Source organism: Antechinus flavipes, chromosome 6, assembly GCF_016432865.1.
Source record: "Antechinus flavipes isolate AdamAnt ecotype Samford, QLD, Australia chromosome 6, AdamAnt_v2, whole genome shotgun sequence".
Lineage (NCBI taxonomy): Eukaryota > Metazoa > Chordata > Mammalia > Dasyuromorphia > Dasyuridae > Antechinus > Antechinus flavipes.
Genome location: NC_067403.1, coordinates 216,506,878 through 216,520,385, shown reverse-complemented (window position 1 = coordinate 216,520,385; position 13,508 = coordinate 216,506,878).

Genomic DNA, 13,508 nt, shown 5'->3' with positions numbered 1-13,508 from the left:
GGGTGCCCGGGCCGCCCTGCCCCGCCCTCCCCTGCCCTCCCACCCACCCACCCACCCACCCCGTGGGCAGCCCAGCAGGCGGCGGCTCTGGCGGCTCGGGATCAGAAGTCCGGGCGCTGCGGCTCAGCTTTCTTCCGGGCTCCGGAAAGGCATAAGGGGCTTGGCGACTCCGGCAGGTTGCGCTCCCCTCCTGAGCCTCTTGGATCCGCCTTCTTCGCCTAGCAGCCAAGGAAGAGGAGGAGGACGAGGACGAGGATGAGGAAGACCAGGAGGAGGAGGAGGAGGAGGAAGAAGAGGACGAGGACAAGGAGGAGGAGGACGAGGAGGAGGGGCAGTGGAGGATAGAGGGAGGGTGGAGGGGCAGGAGGAAGAGGAGGATGAGAAGGAGGAGGCAAAGCGCTGTGGCTGCTGCTACTGCTGCTGCTTCTCCAGCTGAGCTGGCGCTGCCGCCTCCACCACCGCGCTCCTGCTGGACTAGTAGAACAACGAGTCCGTGAAGGGGAGAAAATAAATAAATAAATGCACGCCGCCTCCTGGATGCGGGTTAAGAACCCCTCTCCAGTTTAAGCACAAGCGCCCGGAGGTGCCAGGCTCGCCCCTGCCATCACTGAGCTGCCCTGGAGATTGTGGAAGTTGTTACAGAGCATCCTGCCGAAATCCAGAAGCGCCAGAGTATTCGAGGCTGGCTTCCTTATAGGGAAAGCAATAACCTGGAACAGCCAGCCCCTCCCCAAAAAACACCCAGGAGAACACTGGTTTTCTAAGAGGATTCGCCCTAGCAGCTGGCTAGGGTGGGGGGGTAGGAAGATGGGGAGCGCAAGGGAAGAGAGAAGAAACGATTGGGCACCGAGTCTGTCCTCCTCCTGCCTCTTCCCATGCCCATTACTTTCTGACTCCATTCATCTCCGAACAACTTTCTCTCAGTTAAACCTTCTGAAGAGTTGAGTTTGAAGAATTTGGCATTATTGGTAGGAAAGAGATGGAAGGAGAATGGAGGAGGGCAGAATCTCTTCCAAAAAAAAAAAAAAAGATGTCAAGGATAAAAAGAAAACATAACTAAGGGTCCCATGAGCAGGGGGCGTACTGAGTTAGGATTCGATATATCTGGGAGTCTGTCTGCACCCTTGCCTTCCTCAGGGCCAAAGACCCCTTACAATTCCCGCTACTTTTTGTTTCTGTCTAAAGTGCAGCTATCAAACCCTCGCCCTGCATCAGGAACAAATAACATCCCTAGTGTTATCCCGAACCAGAGAAAAAGGAAACTTGGAAATAATTAACAAGATCAATTAAAAAATACAATAAAACATGGATAACATTACATTTAAAACTCGCTCGATTTGTATGTAGCCCGCAGGGATCCTTATGTACAGCATTTAATAGCCACCCTCCCTTTCCAAACTGGTCTAAAGCAGTGACTGAAGGAATAACAAAGAGCAATGAAAAGATGAGCGTTTAGACCTGCAGCATATTATTCAAACATGATCTGAGCCCGAGAGGAAGGGTGCAAACTGTGAGTCAAGAAAAGTGTATTGAAATAGGAAGTGTGCGAATGATGTAGCTCAAAGTGAAAGGGGACAGGAACAGGGTGTTCCTCTAATTCTCCCACAAGACAGAGAAAATCTCCAGTACCTTGGAGAGATCCTGGCTTAATGGAAGGCCAAGAGTAAGCGCAGCCCCAATGAGAAGGCACAGTCGGCTGAGTTTTAGATCACAGATCCATCCACATATTGACCTTTGATTGGGCAGCTCTGTGCCTACTTCTCAGAAATTTTATGACTTTTCTTCTGTAGTGGAACCGGGATTTTTTAATCACCTTCTGAGAAGCTTCATGCTTCTCCCAGAGAAGATAAAAGGCTATAGCTCCCCATATAATATCTTCTCTGGTCTGTGACCCTTCTTTCATAGAGAATTTTGACCTCTGAGATTTCTTCTGAGATTATCTTTACTTTCATCTTCATATGCTATTTGAGTGGATGCAGAGTCATGAAAACTGAAATCACAGAAAATATGATTTGTACTAAATTAATTACACATAATTTAAAACTCCTGATTTAGTTCATTTTATTAAAGCCTTCTCCCTGGACCTTAGAAGGTGGAAAATAACGTTTTCCCCTAAGTTACCCATTATTTCCAACGTTTAACATTCAAGACCACTACCCAAAGTCCTCTTCACTACAAGGGATCAACTATCGACTTTTTTCTTGCCATTCCATACTCACCTTCTTTTATTTCATTTGTATTCTGAGAGATAATTTTGTTCTGAGCTGCCACATTGAAGATGTTTAAAAAGGCAAGTTTTGACTACATTGTTTTTTAATCCGTGCCCTATTTTTCTTGTCATTCTCCCTTCTGGGTCTTTGTCCCACTTTGTGCTCTACATTTGGGTCCCTTGGCAGGCAGAAAGGAGAGTGAGCAAACAGGTTAGTTCTGAATGCTGACAGCCTTACTAAAGGGAAGAAAAGTGAACGCACAAATCACAGGGCTCAGTGCACTCTAAAACTGAAGTTAGAAGATGAAGAAGTAAACTGATGTCAAGACTCAGGCCTAATCTCATTTCAACCAATTCTCCTTCCATCTCCAGCGGGATTCAACTCTGGCCCCAAGGGAGAGCAGACTTTACTATTTTCATTACAGAGGATGAACTTTTCCTTTCTGCCTGGAGGTTTGTATTTGTAAGTCTAACATTAAAATAACACCTTACAGAAACCAGAAGGAAGAATTCCCTAGATCCTATTAAATCTTCTGGAGTAGAACATCAGAAACTCTATAATATTGTATGAGACATGTTTCCCCTCTTCTCAATAGTTTTCAAATAGAACTTGGCAAGGATGGGTGCCAACAGCTTTAGTCATTGCAACGATCTGTTAGAAAATTTCAAAATCTCAAGACACCTTAAAATCTGCAATGACTCAGAAACAGAAAAAATGAAAACTCAGAATTTGAGAACTGGAAGGAACCTCAAAAACCAGTTAGGCCTACTCAGACCTGATATATAACATGCACCCCAACTGGTTATTCTGTTTAAATCCCATAAAGAGAGGGAAACAAAAACCTTAAGATGGTCCATTCCACTATGGAACAGCTCTCTTTGTTAGGAAGTTTTTTTTTCTTTTGTCAACCATAAATTGACCTCTTTTCAGCTTTTACCCATTACTCCCAGTTCTGGGTGGAAGCAGCCCCAGTGCTCTGGTACCAAACAGAACAAGTCTAATCTGGCCTGCTCATTTGGCTATTGTGTCCTCTCTGATAAGTGCTAAGGATTGGGTGAGACAGCTGGGTCTATCCATCTTAAAATCTCTGTAATCAATAATCCCTATGAGACTATACCTTTAGACTGTTCAACTAAAAGCAAAATAAGACATACACTTTGTCATAGCAATATAGCACTGCATCTTTAATAATAATGACAATTAATAGGTTATAAATCTTTCTTAGATAACTTTGTGTTTTATTGTTTTTAAAAAAGACTGATTCCTGGGGAGACTTTTTGTTTGATTGTGGGTATTTGTAAGAAGTTGGTGATGTTCACAGCACAAACACATGAAAATTTCCATGAAAAGAGGCTGTATTCCTTCATTTGTGTGTCTAAACAGCTGCACACCAGTTTAATAAATGCCATGTTTTGTCATTATTTACAACTACAAGGACTCTCAATGTAGGCAGTATGATGTAATGGAAAGAGTGACAGATTTTTTAAATCAGAATTTAGTTTGAATCCCAGCTCTCAGTTATCTTAGCTAACTCATTTCACTTCTCTTGACCTCAGTTTCCTTATCTACAAAACGAGGGGTTGAAATTATACAATTTCTAAGGGCTTTTCTAACACTACATCTTTTTTATCTCTTGCCCTGGGAATTCCATGAGTATATTCTGCTCTTTTTTATCTCCTCATCTTTACCATCTATTCTTCAACTGGTCAACCTAGAAAATGATACTTGGGATAACTCAGACTACTCGTTAATGATTATTTTACCATCTTTGGGGATGCTGCTTCCTCTTGGATCATCTATAGCATCTTCAGTGCCATTTTGTATGAGCCAGAAAATCTCACAGAGAGAGGGAGAAACATAAACATCAGAAAATTATCGATGTGAGAAAGTCGAGAGAATAAGATCAAGAACCAAGTAGCTATATAGGACTTGTCAAGAAGAAGAGCTGCCTCGTAATCTAACACTGAAGCAAAAGAAGAGAGTTTTTGATGTTTGAAGGAGAGGAGATGAAGAATGCCATATTTGATGATTCCTATTTTCTCAATAAGAGAGGAAGTAAGATCATCTTAGAGGGTTAAAGGGGAGTAATTGAGGTCTTTTTTGAGAAGAGAAGATTTGGAACAGTGTCAATGGGAATGCATGGAATGCAATCAAAGGTATTTAAAAGGTTTGCAGTACAGTGATAAATACTCAATTAAGTGTAAGTAACAATGTTAAGTGACTTCTAGCACACCAAATGCAGGTGTGGAGAAGGAATATGGTGATGGTATCTATTGTACAATCCCTTGTTCTATTTCTTTTCCAACTATGTCTCTCCTACCAAAACTACAACATGATGTAATATAAAAAGAAGTAGACTTCTTAAGAGACCTAAATTCAGTTTAATTTTTAAAATATTTCATAGGATCCTAGTTTTAGAATTGTAAAGCCCCTCAAAAGTCATTGAGTTCATTCTCAAAAAGCTATCAAATTGTGCATACCCTTTGACCCAGCAGTGTTACTACTGTGCTTATATTCCAAAGAGATTTTAAAGAAGGGAAAGGGACCTGTATGTGCAAGAATGTTTGTGGCAGGTCTCTTTGTAGTGGCCAGAAACTGGAAACTGAGTGGATGCCCCTCAATTGGAGAATGGCTGTGGTATATGGAGAATAAATTGTGGTATATGAACATTATGGAATATTATTGTTTGGTAAGAAATGACCAGCAGGGTGATTTCAGAAAAACCTGGAGAGACTTACACAAACTGATGCTGAGTGAAATGAGCAGGACCAGAAGATCATTATATACTTCAACAACAATACTATATGACGATCAATTTTAATGGATGTGGCCTTCTTCAACAATGAGATGAACCAAATCAGTTCCAATAGAGCAGTAATGAACTGAACCAGCTACACCCAGCGAAAGAACTCTGGGAGATGACTGTGAACCACTACATAGAATTCCCAATCCCTCTATTTTTATCTGCCTGCATTTTTTATTTCCTGCAAGGCTAATTGTACACTACTTCAAAGTATGACTCTTTTTTTTTTTTACAGTAAAATAACTGTTTGGGCCTCTATACATATATTGAATTTAACTCATACTTCAACATATTTAACATGTATTGGTCAACCTGCCATCTAGGGGAAGGGGTCGGGGGAAGGAGGGAAAAAGTTGGAACAAAAGGATTTGCAACTGTCAATGCTGAAAAATTACCTATGCATATATCTTGTAAATAAAAAGCTATAATAAATTTTTTTTAAAGTCATTGAGTTAATTTCTCTCATTGTACAGATGAAGAAATTAAGGGCTTGTCAGGTTAAGTGATTTACCCAAGATGATACAGGTAATAAGTATCTAAGACAGACTTCACTCTATCTCAGATCTTAATTATTTCTTATTTATTCTGTATATAGCTTGCTCTGTTTATTTTTTTTTTTGGACATTGTCTCTCCTTATCAATTGTTTGCTTCTTTTTGTATTCCCAGAATTTAGTACAATGCCTGGCACATAGAAGGAGCTTAATAAATGTTTATTGATTGATTCCTAACTCTGGATGCATTGTTCTGTCCACTACTTCACAATAACGTACAAGGTACTGTGCTAGATGTAAGACAAAAATAAGAGTAAAGCAAAACATTCCCTTCTCCAAAGAATTTACATTCTACAAGAAGAAAGCAACATATATACATATATGTGGATATCCATATATATAGTGTATATATGTAAACAAAAGATATATACAAAGTGAATATAAAGTGAAATGCCCCAGGAAAAGGTTATTAAAGACTGAGGGAATCAGGAAAATCTAGCTGAGTGAGTAGCACATAAGCTGAAACTTGAAGAGAGCATAGAATTCCAAAAGGGCTAGGTAAGAAGAGAAAGAATATTTTAGGCACAGTGGATAGATTTTATTGTTTTCTGGTTCTGACTCTGCCACTACTAGCTGTGAGACATTGAGTGTGATCTTTAAACACACTAGATTTCAGGTCCCATATTAAAAAAAAAAAAGAGTTCACTTCTCTCATATTCATGAAATTATCTCTTAGTTCCTTCCTTCCAGCTCAAAAATTCAATGTCTTCCATACTGATTTCTAGAAACACATCATTGTATCACCTTATTTATTCCACAGGCAGTGGGAAAATGCAGAAAATATTAGTGCTCAAGTTTCCAACAGTGGTGGGTCACTTGTAATCTCTCACTCTCACAAGTGGAAAAATACAAAAAAGAAAAGATATCCCTCATTTTGACCTTCAGGCAAATTTCCAACTGAATTCTTTAATCCTAGTCTGAGGATATTCATTTGTGGAATAATGACAAATAGTATGTGTTTGAATAGACTAAATCCAGTGGTCCATTTGATATAACCAGCTTTAATAACTCCAATGTTAGTTATATCCATGTTTTTGCCAAATGAATTTTAGTTGTTCACACAGATCTATTGTAATTAGTCAAAGAAGTTTAGAATTGAAAGTATCTCAAATGTTGAATAAGATTTTGAACTTTACCAATTTCACTGATTGTTAATAAAAGATGGTTAACATTGATAGGCAAGCAGTTATCCTCTAGCACCTAAGGTGGTAACATCTACCTATCCATAACACAGGCTCTCTGAAAAAAAAATCGTACAAGTTTAGAGTTATAAAGGACCTCAAAATATGTCTATTTTCATTTTATAAGTGAGGAAACAGGCCCAGGGAAGTGAGGGACTTGATTACATGGCAGACAAGACTAGCACCCAAATTTCTTGATTTCCTGTCCAACACTATTGATTCCTTCTATGAATAAGTGATATTTCCCACCTTCTTTTTCTTGTTTAAGTCCTCTGTTTTCTTAACTTTTTTAAATGGAGAAAAATATTGTCCAAATTGTGTGATCTTTATGCTGCCCAAAAATCATCTGTTGAGTTTCCTTGACTCAGTACTGCCTTACCCAAGCAATAACTTTGATTCAAAAATTTCCTCAGCCAACATGCCTGTATTCCTAGATATCTGGGAAAATGAAGGTGTTGGGTTGCTTGTGGTTGAAATTTTCCAAGTTAGAGCGATGCTAAAAGCAATCCAGTGTCCATACTAAGTCTGGTACCAATATGGTAAATCCCTGAGAATGTGAAACCACCTATCTAAAGAGGAGGTAAAGTAGCCCAAGTCAAAAATGAAGAAAGAGAGAAAAGGAGAGGACAGGCCACGATAGGAGAGACAGGAGAAGAAAGGAAGGGAAAGAGGGATATTATTTTATAAAAAATAATGAATATTATGAATATAGAAAAGCATGAGAAGATATGAAATGATGCATAGTAAAATAAACAGAACTAGTAAAAGACTAAAACAACCAAAAAAAGTGAGAATAACAATAAAAATAAAGCAATTAAAACTGAATAAATAGGGGGTAGAGAGGTGGATTTGGGTCTAAGTAGTCACTGATATGTGACTTTACCTCTCAGAACCTCAGAGTTCTCAATTGTCACATCAAACTTTTATCTCTTTAGGCTGACCTAGATGATCTCTAAGATTTCTTCCTGTTCTGAAGTTATGACTTATGCATGTATAGCTAGACCAAAAGTACTTCCTTTTAGACATAAGATCAGAGTAGCTTGACCCTACTTCTCCCATGTACAATAAACTTTCCATAGTATGTCCTGGTCATTTCTTTTAAAAGGAAGGGCAGGAGATTGTAAATACCAATTAAATGGAGAGGTAACATTATATAATGGATAAAGAACTAAATTTAAAGGGAGGAAGATCTGGGCTCAAATTCTGTCTCTGTCGTGTAATCAAGTAGATACAGGGCAACACATTTTAACCTGTCAGTGCTCCAGACAACTGAGTTTCCTCATTTTGGAATTTTCCCTATCGATGATCCTGCAAGTCGAGTCCTTTTCTCTCATCTCTCGTTCCTATTTAAAAGAATGTTTTTAAAAATAAAACTGAGAAATATGTTATGGGAATGCAAGACAAGCCGAAGACCTAAGAATTAATTGTTGAACATCATCCGTTTCTTAGCCAATACCCCACTGCTTCCCATCTCCTAGATAGCTTTCTCTGTTCATTGGAGAACAGTTTTTGGATGGAAAAGCCATATGCTTGATCCAATTTTCTCTTCCAATATCATTTTTGTGTGTATCTTGTTAGTATATGTGGGACTGGTCATTAGATGCCATTCCCAAGCTTAATCAGAATAACAGTGATAATACTTCAGATTTCAATACTTCAGATACTCCCTCTTTAGATAAACTGGTGGTTCCACATTCCCAGGGATTTACCATATTGGTACCAGACTTAGTATGGACACTGGATTGTGTTTTAGCACCCCTCTAACTTGGAAATTTTAGCCAAGCTGACAGGAAATGGGGGGAAGGTTGTTTTCCTACTTTGGATAGTCCAGATCACTCTTGTCATTTTAATGCTGGAGTCTTGACCCAAATTAGTTCATTATGATAATTTTATTCCAAGAAATTCTTACTTCTAGTCCTCCTACCTAAACTATCTGAAAGACTAATAAAGTGATAGTCAATACACCAAAAAATTTTAATGCTTCTCTTAAACATTCACACACACACACACACACACACACACACACACACAGCCCTTTGCGGGGGTGATTAATAATTTAGCAAGAACAAAACATTCTGATGGTTAAGAATACAACCATTTAATTGATATTTGTTTCTATAGTAGCTTGATATTTCATTTCCCCAGGAGGGTAGTTTTCCCTGGTTGTTCTGGGTTTCCGACAATAAAATGGATCAATCCTGTAGATACCCAAAGGCCATCAGTTAAGTAAGAATGATGTTGGGTGACGGGCTTCCAGCAAATATAATACAGTAGCCATCATGTTTTAACCACTGACATTTATTTAGTGTTTTCAGAACTCATACATTATAGGATAAATTCTAATTTATAACATCATTATATAATAGGCAAATATATAATACAATAAATTGCATTTGTACACATAAATACAAAATTTGAGGTAGGGCCTCAAGAATAATGACTTCTTAAATGAACAGTATATAATATGCACTATATAAGATATATATGATGTCTCATTTGTAACATAATATATTTTCTTCATGTATAGCTAATGAAAAAATATAACAACCTGATTAGGGAGTATATCTTTATTTTTCACAGACACTAGTTTCCATATGGAGTGCCTGTGTTTGTGACATTATGCAAGTATTTAATTACCAATTAACCTATTCAGTGATAGGTTTATAATAAAGTGCCAAAAAAGACACAAAGGACGCAAGACATTATGCATGACAGACAACAGATTCTAGTTCAACACTAATTCTTATCCTAAGGATGAAATACACCTATAAGGCAAATGGTAACCTGAAGATGTATTGAAAACATGGCAGGAAAACCAAACTATTGAAATTGTAAGATTCTGCTTGCTCTCCAGTGACAAGTTAGACCCCAGATCAAAAATGTCTCTTTCTTTGGTTGCAGGCTGCTTTGAGATGGTAATATGGAGAAGGAGCCATGAGATAGCAGAATCCCATAATCCTTCTGTGGGCCAAACCTCAGGAGAACTGAAGTTCCAGTATATCATGAGTACCGGATATTCTCTTTGAGGAAAATTGGAGAATTAGACCCAATTCTTCAATCTGCTTCTTCCAAGCTAGAAACTCTCTAAAAAAACTATAGTTGGCAAGTGGGAAAATCCCCCCTTGCATGGCTCATCCTAATTGTCATTGCTGGACAGACAGCCTACAATTAAAATTGTCTTCGATCCATGTTTCTAGCATTATGCTGCTAAAACATAAGCCCGGAAAAGAGCAACACAAGACCAAATCCCTGTCAACAAATACACACCAAGATGACCTTACTACCCATGGTCATCCAAAGCAATAGGATTATACAAGTCTCCAGGAAGGGGAAGATGATTGGGGAGCAATGAAATGGAACACAAAGGAAATCCTGACCTTTAGCATGGAAAAATCAAGCTAACTGGTAGGTAGGTAAAGATACAGAGCACTGAGGTACCTCTAGATGATCCATGAAGTAGAATCTAATTAACAAAACACTGATGTAAGGACAATCCAATCCTGGTTCAATTAAAAGTCATTTTGTTCAACCCTTCTTTTTGAAGCATAAAGTGCTGCTGCTTCTTGCTGAAACACAAGTTGGTTACATTTCTTGCATATTAAAATTACTTGGAAGATCCCAAAGCAATTGAGATCATCCAGGATTTTGCATTGAGTGTAGTTTTCATGCACAAAAAAAAAAAGTAGGACATTTGCACTGGTCCCAGAATTTTACCTCTTTTGAGCACATATGCATATGACAAATAGAATTCTGAACAGATTGAAAGCTACTAACTTGCAAGGCTAATATTTGCATAGAAAGCCACAACACTGATATTTAAGAAATATGCAACTATTCTCCTTGGAGGACCTTACAGGGTCACTGGTTCTTCACATATGGCTTTTTGTTTTGGAATGGGTTTCTGGCATTTGTTGGCGTCACCAAAATGATTTCACCAATGGAAAATTACCAAGTTTTTTGAACAATAATAAAGGAACCACTTTCCCCAATAGCTTCAATATTGTTTAATCAAATGGAAAATTGTCAGATAGTAGAGGCTTTGTATGCAGTTAATGATGATATTGGTAATTTTTTTAAAATTCTTTTTAAAAATTGACTTGGGTGCAAGCATTTCAAAATCACAGAAATATTTGTCAGAGCTGTGTATATATTAGCTGAAATAGTACTGACCAAGTGCTTGGGATACACTGGATTACAATGCCTGGAAAGAAATCTCTCATCTAACTTCTCTGAACATAAAAGACTGAAAATTGTGAGTGGCTGTCAATGAAAGAAAGGACATTTTAAAATTAAAATTCTTCAGATTTCCAGCCCTCAAAATTTTCTCACTTGGCTCTTGCCACTTTGAATAATTTTTGTCTAAGATTTCAAAATCACAAGAATACAACAGATGGCCAACGAGTAGCTACCTGTGTTTTATGTTTTTGAATAGATAAATTCTAATCAACAAAAGGGCAGCCACTTCCAATTACATGATTTTTTAAAACTATCCAGTTTTTTAAAAAAAGTCTAACTAGGTTATCTTATGGTTTGGATCAAACAAAGCTGGCAATATTGGGAAGCATTTTTTTCTTTTTAATCACCAAACAATAATTGGAAGAAAATGCATTAGCATCTAAAATCAAATTAGTTTTTAGCCAGAGATAGGAAAAAAGAAGTGAAAGAAAAAGAAGAAAGAGACAAAGACACAGAGACACAAAAACAAAGACGATTATAAAGACAGAGAGATGAAATAGGAGAAAAGATAAAAAAGAGAGAAAGAAAAAAATACCAAAAAACAGGGGGAAAGAATCGTCATTACCTATTACATGATGGTGATTGATTTGTGGTCTTTTTGGAAAAAAGATTGGTGGAAAAATTTGATTGGTGGCAATCAAAATGGAAAGGCTTCTCTGATTTGGAAAGGTAATTCATTCTAACACCAAATAGATCCCCCCAGCTGCCCTCCTCTATCACAATAACCACTAAAGCTATTTGGTAGGACCCATTCTCTGTACCCATTGATCAAACTGTTCTGCCGTACCAGTGGTAGCTTCTTATCAATATGGCTTTTTCCAGAAAGTGAGCACATCATGCCCCTATGAAACCCAACTGGCATAGGTGAATCAACAGCATAGCTCTGTAAGGCTAAGTTGTGAGTGCTGATTTTGGTAAAGTCTCTATACAAAGAGCATTATTCTACTTCTGTGATTGATAACAAACTCTACCATAAAGTAGGTGTAGAGGGAACCTTGCAGACTGTGGGGGTGGGGGAAAAAACCAAATCTCCCAACCCATTTTCATTTCACTTTTCATACACTGCTTAGACAGACTTTAAAGTTCCACACCCATGTCAGCAAATGGCAACACTATTTGCCCTAGAAAAGAGAAAGCTCAGCAAAACGAGTCAGTATTTTATATACAAAAGAAATAGATTCTCTCGGAAAATGTGACATTAGATCTGGTTTAGGGTTTTGTTTTTTTAAAAGGGATGAAAGCATCACATCAATAGACATGTGTTTAACTGAATATTTACCTGAGACCCTGTAATGTGAAGACACAGAGACAAATAAGAAAATGATTGAAACAGTCCCTTGAAAGGAATCAATTTGAGATTTGATGCTATTACAGTAGGCCAAAGGGGAAAAAAACTCAGATTACTCTACTCTAAAGTCACCATTTCTACGTTATTTTGTAAGATATTTATATGGACATAAAACAGCACTACTGGTACATACTACATGAACACAGATCATTCTTTAAAAAGCTCATCTACTTATGTATAGGATATAAGGAGATAATAAAGGTTATAGTTTTGCTCATCTTGGTAGACATATTTTTCTCTCTCATTATAATGCAATTACAATAAGTGCTATAAATGGGGAATTCTTAAAATTGGATTGGCTAAATGTGTTCTTAAAAGCTAAAGTCTTAATTGGCTTGATCACTACTTACCTAAGCTGTATTTATCAGAAAATCCTGTAAACGCAGTGACCTAGAAATATTCTACCAGTCCAGGGACAGCATGATTGCCTTCTACTAAATTCTCCATTTCTCTATATCTTTATGACCACAGTTGGCAGTTACTGTGAGTGAAAAAGTTGAGAGTAAAAATTAAGACGTTATCAGTCTGTCTTTAAGAGTTTATGTCCTATATATGTATGTGTGTGTGTATATCTATATCTATATCTATATATATATATAAAATATATAGACAGAGTTGGGGTAAGTCTTGTTTTCCCAGAGGTCGAAAGAGAACAATATTTCTACAGCTTATAGAAAAGCATTTAGAAGAGAAGAAATGAGAATACTACATTGAACCACACAGCTAAATGTCATGTTGAAACTAGAACGTAGAACTACCATGAGAATACAAAATCAGGCACAAATTATACGATGGCTTCTTGAGAAGAGATTGCAAAAAGACAAAAAAAGACCTAAAAACCCACAGATGGGGCTTCAGAAAGAAAGAATTAAATGGAAGGAACAGAAATGATTTTTAGAGTTCTAGCAAAGAATGAAAAATTAGAGACTTCAGTCTATGAGACCTTTGCTCCAAATGAAAGAGACAGAACTCAAATCATTCATGGAAACTCATGAAAATAACCAATTCAGTGGTGTCCAGATGTATCCACCTGGCCTTATGCCAAATATGCTTTCTGATCATTGCCATTTCAATTCCTTCCCAACACATTTTGTCCTGTACTTTAATTCTCTGGAAGAATTCACTGAAATTATTCATTTGATTCTCCATGTCAATTCCTCCCAAATTATTGGTGCCTC